At 32.5% G+C, this 7,579-nt stretch overlaps 1 pseudogene; it reads left to right on the forward strand.

The window, feature by feature from the left end:
* The first annotated feature begins 3,361 nt into the window (after window positions 1–3,361).
* Window positions 3,362–7,151, forward strand: LOC120126134 (annotated as a pseudogene).
* Window positions 7,152–7,579: the final 428 nt, after the last annotated feature.

Genomic DNA, 7,579 nt, shown 5'->3' on the forward strand with positions numbered 1-7,579 from the left:
TTTTAAATGATAAATGGGAGAAGAGTTAAAGTAAGGGGGAGTAATTTCAAAACTTGATTTCAAAATCTTAAAATTACTAAAATGTTTTGTTATATCAAAAAGGGGAGATTGTTGAAAACATTTTGATATTTCGATATAACAAACTAAGTTAAATGAATTTTAAGATTTTCCAAATGATTTTCTAAGTATATTCGATATAATTATTCGAATATCAAAACATTACTCCAAATATTTCAAAAATCATTTTTAATCCTTACTTAAGTGTAAAATTAAGTTTTAATCTTAAAACAATTTCAAAATAATCTTTCAAAGTATTTCGAACCATTTCAAAGCCAAAAATTCCAGATTGCTCAGAGGGAACCGATTCCCCCCCCAAGGGGGTACCGATTCCCCCCTGAATGGTTTGGCTCCGAGATTTCCAGAATGCTCGGAGGGAACTGATTCCCCATAGGGGGTACCGATTCCCCCCTGTTCAACGGTCGAAATATTTGAATTTTATACTTAGGGAACCGATTCCCTATGAGAGGGAACCGATTCCCCCTATGCTCCAAGCATTTTTAATAAATGTTTTCACACTTAAACGGCTATATTATCTTCATTAATCATCCCTAACGTTCAGAAGTGATTCAAGGTGTATTTAAGCAAGCTTAGAAGCCATTAATCAATAACAAGAAACATCAAGCAACTAGAATCAAGAGAGAATCAAAGAGAAAGCATCAAACCTCAAGTTTGAGCATTTCAAGCCTATTTTCATTCAATATTCATTTTTCTTTCAAGAACACATATTGTGCTCAATTGTATTCATCTTTGAGTGTTCTTTTCTTTGTTCTAGAATTATGCAAACAATCTACCTTGTGAGGATTTCCTTGTAAGTTTGCAAATTTGTATTGTTCTCTTTGGGAGAGAGTTTTCTCAAGAATTTGGGTATAATTCTTGAGGGTTTGTAAGGTTACTCTTTGTCCTCAAAAGAAAGACAAATTAGTGAATTTGTGGAAATCCTTAGTGGGATAGCTAAGGTAGTGGACATAGACTTTGATTGAGAAAGTTGAACCACTCTAAATCGATGTGCAAATCTTTTCAATTTTCTGCAAAAGCTTCCACCGAAATTTTAATTGCCAATTCACCCCCTCTTGGCCGATTCCGGCGATCGATTAACTCAACAACATGATTGAATGAGTATATGATATGTTCATATGGATATGAAATGTATTATTTATTTATATGTTTTATATGCCTCACTAAGTCAACGAATTAGCGTGTGATTGTTTCATGTGTAGGTTCCGAGAAGAGGAAGATTGGTAAAAGTTATGCAATACATGTCAGTTCCTCCTTTCTAAAAATCAGATCAGAAAAAAAATGTATATTATTTTTGTACTAAAGATAGTGGTTGGCATGTAAACAAAGGTTTAAATCCGATATGTTCTAAAAGGTTTGTAAAATCATATGATAGAGGTTTGTAAAATTTTAAAGGTGTATATGTAAATAGAAAATGTATAATAATTAACGGTTAAATTTTTACGAGTTTTATGAACGTTTTACGAAAGTTACTGTAGTAGTGCATCGATACATAATTGATATTCGAAAATTTTCACTGTTCATGGTACTTTTCACGGTATTGTTTACTATTGTTCATACTGTACTGTTCACTATTTATACCATATTTTACTGTTCATAAAACGTATATTTTCTTAAATTGGTTATAACAAACATGATTCAACAATATATTATCGTATTTCCTGAAAAAGAGTTCAAATGTTTTGATATTTTGTAAAAATATCATTTTTAAAGTCAATATGACATCTCGGACTCGTATCCGGGTCGGGTACGAGTTGGGGTGTTACAAATATTTTCTCTGTTGCACTTTTAGATGTCTATCGTCAAAAAGCCGTTAAGTGACACGTATCACATTCAGAAAATTTTAATTAATATTTTAAAATTAAAAAATATAAATGTGACACGTGTCACTTAACAGAATTTTTAACGATAGACACCTAAAAGTATAATAGGGAAAACATTAAACACTTAAGGTCTGTTTGTTTCACAAAATATAATTTTTTGGAAAATATTTTCCGTAAGATAAATTACATTTTTTGGAAAATATTTTTTTGGAAAATATTTTACAGTGTTTGGAAAAGATTGTGTTTTTCACTAAATGATAAATTTTTTAGAAATTATTTGTTACAAATATTAAATACAATAAGGAATATTATTTATCATAGAAACTTAATATTATTATTTTTGAAATATCATAATAATTTGTTTATTATTATTAAAATATTATTAGCAATAAAAATATTAAGATTAATACATTATATTGAAATAAAAATATTATAAATTATATTAATTATTTGTTAAAGTATAGTATATATATTATGTTTAAAAAAGTATTAATTAATATAGTTTAAATATCTTATTAAAATATTATTAGATTATTATTAAAATTAAATACATAAATAATACTATTCATTATAAATAATTTAATATTATTATTTCTATTAAATAATAAATAATAGAAATTTTATTGATAATTATTATATATCATTAAAAAAAAAAAAATATCTTATATTTATATTATAATATAATGAGTATATTATAATATTAAAAATATATAATATTATTATTAAATAATAAATATATTTTAAATTTTAATAATTAATATTTTTATAAAAATGATATTAAAAAAATATATCATATTAAATTCATAAAATAAATTTATTTTGAGTATTTATTCTTTAAAGTGAAAAGTTCGAAAAATGACTTACAGAAATTAGATTGTGAGTCATTTTCCAGAAAAAGCAAAAGAAATTCTGTTGTCTAGGAAAATGTTTTATGTTGACTAACCAGTTTCCTCCAACCAAACACTGCAAAATGAGGAAACGTTTTCTAAAAAATGTTTTACTTGAAACAAACACACTTTTTTTTCAAAAATAATTCTTTAAATACAAAAAAAATCAATTTTAACTATAGTTTAAACATATCAAGCCTTATTAAATTTTGGGGTAAACTACAGAGTTGGTTACTTTATTTCAATTTTAAAGTGTGGTCACTCGATTCAAAAATCATAATATATGTCACTTCCTTTCGTTTAGTTAAGATATTATCAATGAGATGTTAGCTGACGTGAGTTGGATGACGTGGCACATTAGTGAAAATGTTTAATTTTTATTTGAACCCTTAACTTGAGATAAATTATTAATTATAGGTCTTTTTGTAAACTCAAAATAATTTAGATAAAATATCAATTTACCCATTCTCCCCTATTATTTATCAACAAACCTGAAACCTCCATGCTCACCCCCTTTCACGACGGGACGGGGATGTTCACACTGGTTGGGTTTGGTTCGCAAGACATAGGGAGCACATGGATGATGGCGGTGAGGCCTGACGATAATTAGATTGGCATGAATTCGTGTGGTGGTTTTGAGTTTCTCCGACGAAATTTCGATGAGCTTTCCATGAAGAATAACAATGGTTCACGGGGCACTCTCAACTGGGTTTTGATCGCGGTGATCAAGCGCTCACGATGGCATCGACGATGACGATCACTGGCGACCGAACGATGGCGGTGGATCATGGAAAGGTGACGAGATTAAAATGAAATTTGGGAATTTTTTATTTTAGGGATTTTCTATTTCTATTTGGGAAGAAAACATATGGGAAAACGGGGCAAATTGATATTTTCTCTAACTATTTTGCTTTACGAAAAGACCCATAATTAATAATTTATCACAAGTTTAAGGTTCAAATAAAAAATTAAACTTTTTTACTAACAAGTCACATCATCTAATTCACGGCAGCTAATATTTTAGTGACTACATCTTAATTAAAACGAAAGAAAAATTATCATATATATTTTTTTTAATCAAGTGACCGTATATTTATAAAATTGAAACAACAGTGACCAACTATGTAGTTTACCCTAATTTTGTTTGTTGAACTGGCCCACATGTAGGTATAGCTCCGACAACCACAGAACAACACAGAGTCTATAAAGTTGGCAATAAAAAAAGAACGAAAAGTAAAACAAAAATGTCTAATTCGCGTGCTTATATAAGGTGAAATAATTTACGATTAGAAAATAGGTGATCGAAATTTAATAAGATATTTAATAAAATCGGTTAAGCGCTGCAATACCTCTACCTATCCTCCCAATTCGACATTGACGAGATCGAGAATCTAATCCACGCCAGCGTCCAATCCGGCCCGACTACTGTCCCCCGGCTCGCCCACCCAGGGCCTCCATTCCCATCTCTTCTTCCCCCTTCATCAATCCAACATCCCTCCTCCGCCTCCTCTCTCGTGTCCACCGTTCGGTCCGCCCCGCTGCTCCCCTCCACCCGTCAATAATTCTGGCAGCCTCGCGGCGACCGGATTCGTGTCGTCTCCCAACACCCTGACGGAGCCCGTTTTGGACACGGTGAAACGAGATCTTTCGAGGATCGTCAGTAACCTGAAGCTGGTGGTGTTTACGAATCCCTTCAGAGATGATCCGGGAAAGGCGTTGAGGGATTGGGATCTGTGGGGGCCTTTCTTCTTCATTGTCTTCTTGGTTCTCACGCTCTCTTGGTCTGCCTCCGCTAAGAAGGTTTGTTTTTGATCAATTGATTTGATACGCTCTGGGATTTAAATAGCTGTCCCCTACCGAAATCGGGCCTGCTATATAACGGTAGTCCCGTCTGAAATGGTATATATAAACGCGATCCCCATAATCACGGCAATATCATTCGTTATGTTTGCAATCGTGATAAAGGCAACACGACAAAAAAAATGCGACCAACCGTGATTTGAATCCATGGATACGCTTAGATTTAAAATTAAAAAATTGATTTCTAGCTCATAGCCGTTAAAATCTGATGAAACTTGTCTTTACTTGGCTTAATGAACTGGAATTGGGGTTAATTTCTAAAATAAGAATACATGCTGAAACGCATAACTGAATTCTAAATTAATGGTTGTACTAAATGTAAAATTTGCATTTTGATATTCATGATTTCTAATTATTTAAAATATAATTTTTTTTCATCAAAATGTTCTTTTCGTCTGTTGCTTTTGGAACCAAAAACTATTTGATACAAGTAACAGACTTCAGAACACCATTGATTTCGTCTAAAGTTAAAGCATGCTCTACAGTGTTGATTTTAATTGTAAATATTGAAGTTTCAGTACTATAATTGCCAGTTATCTGTTGCAATTAGTTGGTATAAAAATAGTTGGTTGCATAGGGTTCTAGTTTTTGGTTATGGTGGTGTTAATAAATTTATCCCTTTGATGGATGGATTGAAAGCAGCTGTTTTCTGATGGAGTATTGGATTGAAGTTTATGTTTTCCTATTTAGACTTCAGTAACATATTGTTATACGTGTAAGAACCAGATAAGGAAAGGTCTTCCTTAGGTAGATAGATCCTGTCTGTTTTTTTCCCTTCATATTGATTCGCTTTGATTTTGCTGTCTTAATCATTTGATATTTGTAAACAGAGCACAATGGCACAATATGGTCTCTGCAGAAACTGCTCATTATGAGAGAAAGGCTTAGCCTGTAATTTGTAATTTATGTTGTTTCTTTAATAGTTTGTTTTGCTAGTGTATTCGTCTGTGTTAGTGCAAACATCTTGTGGCACTGGCACCTGTCAATGGGCTATCGTTTAAAGATTATCTGTTTATGACAACGCTAGCCATGAGCTCAAGTTGCAATTTACTAAGATTTGGATTTAGGGTTGTATATATAGTCTATGGATCACGTACTCCCCAATATGACTTTAGTTAGATGGTTAGGATACTAGGTCCTTTGGGGTTCAGGACTTTTGGAAGGTTTTGATCATAAATGAAATTGTCATTCAATTGAAGTTTGCTTTTAACTTGTTCACGGGTCAGCATAACCACACATTGTCCTAGTATTTGACCTCTCAATCCCTCATCCATTTAGAGAGGGAGAAAATCATTGATCCAACCACATTTACCGATAGAACCCGAGGTCAATCTAGGACTGATTGGTGATAGCTAAGTCCCTGAGTTTCCCATTTGCATGAAATTCTTTCCAGCGCTTTTGATGCATGATGGTGCTGCTTTACATTTTGAAAATATATCAGGTCACCGTTTTGTGATTACTTTTGATCTTGCTTCTCCTTGTGTCGCATGTGTGATTTCTTTTCCTGCAATCTTGCTTCATTGTTGGACTATTTTGTTGTCTTACATTGAATTTTTTGCAATTTGTATATGTTATGCATTGTTTCAACCCTAAAATGCATCTCTTGTGTTTGTATCTGGACTATCTTCCTTTATATTATCGTGGTTTTTATCTTTTGAGTTTGTGAGTACTAACTTTTCTCATCCTAAAAATGTTCCAGTCTGAGGTTTTTGCCGTTGCATTTGCACTGCTCGCAGCTGGTGCTGTAATCTTGACATTGAATGTGCTACTACTGGTAATTGCCTCTCTTCTTTACAGGGTAATTTTTTACCGTGAGCAAGATTTTGAAATTAATTAAATGTTATATGTGTTCTGATAGTTCCTTTTTACATATAATTAGATACCATTTTTTCAAATCTTAGTATAAAAAGCTTTGCATAGGTACCATCTGCTTAGGATTTCGCTTTACGTTGTTTCAAGGTGGGCATATCATTTTTTTTCCAGAGTCTGAGTCTTCTAGGTTGTTTGTTCCCTCTCGATGTCGGGGACCTAATCTGTATGATGGAGGGAAAACGTCTACTCAAGATGATCATGGTCTACGTTACGTTGGCATGGAGCTCCTGGGCTGCCTATCCTTTCATGATACAGCCGTGAATCCAAGCAGGAAAGCGCTTGCACTCTACCCTGTTTTCCTTATGTACGTATCCGTTGGTTTTCTCATCATTGCCATTGATTGAAGTTCCTTCCCTTCAGGGGGTTTTCAAAAGAGCGATTAAACCTTACTTAGGAATGTCATCTGTTTACTGTATGTTTTTGACTCGACACGATACCGTCAAAGGTCCGTTCGGCGAATATTATATAGTAGCTGCATGATATCATGTGTTCCAAGCTGTAGTGAGGTGTTTTAGGTATTGAGCTTTCTTTATTTCTTTCATCTCTCTTTTAGTCCTTTTTATGGAGAAGGGGATTTGAAGCCTTTTCTTTATTTGTTTATGTACTAAAGTTGGTCACAGATAAAAGATGCAATCCATCGGCATTGTTTTTTAGTGTTTAACTCGAACATATGTGTTCAAAGAAAAAACTAGTTTAGTGACCAAAATAGAACAACATGAATAGTTGAGTGGTTAAATATGTAATTTATCCTTGTGTTTTTTTTTAACAGAGCCAACAGTTTGGAGCAAATGAAGTAACGATTTAAACTTCAAGGGTAAAACGTCCCAAAAATACTTTAATGGGCAAAACTTCCGAAAAATAGTTTAAGGGACAACTTAATACAAATAGTATAGTTTAAAGGATAATGATGCATTTAAACTTTTTTTTTAATGAAGTATCATAGGGAAGTTTGTTATAAATTAAAATATATTATTGAACAAGTTATTCTTATGTTAACTGGAATAAGATAAAATTTAAACTACTTAGTCCTCGAATTGCTTTAGGATCTCATATATATAGATT

Source organism: Hibiscus syriacus, unplaced genomic scaffold (genome assembly GCF_006381635.1).
Source record: "Hibiscus syriacus cultivar Baekdansim isolate YM2019G1 unplaced genomic scaffold, ASM638163v2 tig00110450_pilon, whole genome shotgun sequence".
Lineage (NCBI taxonomy): Eukaryota > Viridiplantae > Streptophyta > Magnoliopsida > Malvales > Malvaceae > Hibiscus > Hibiscus syriacus.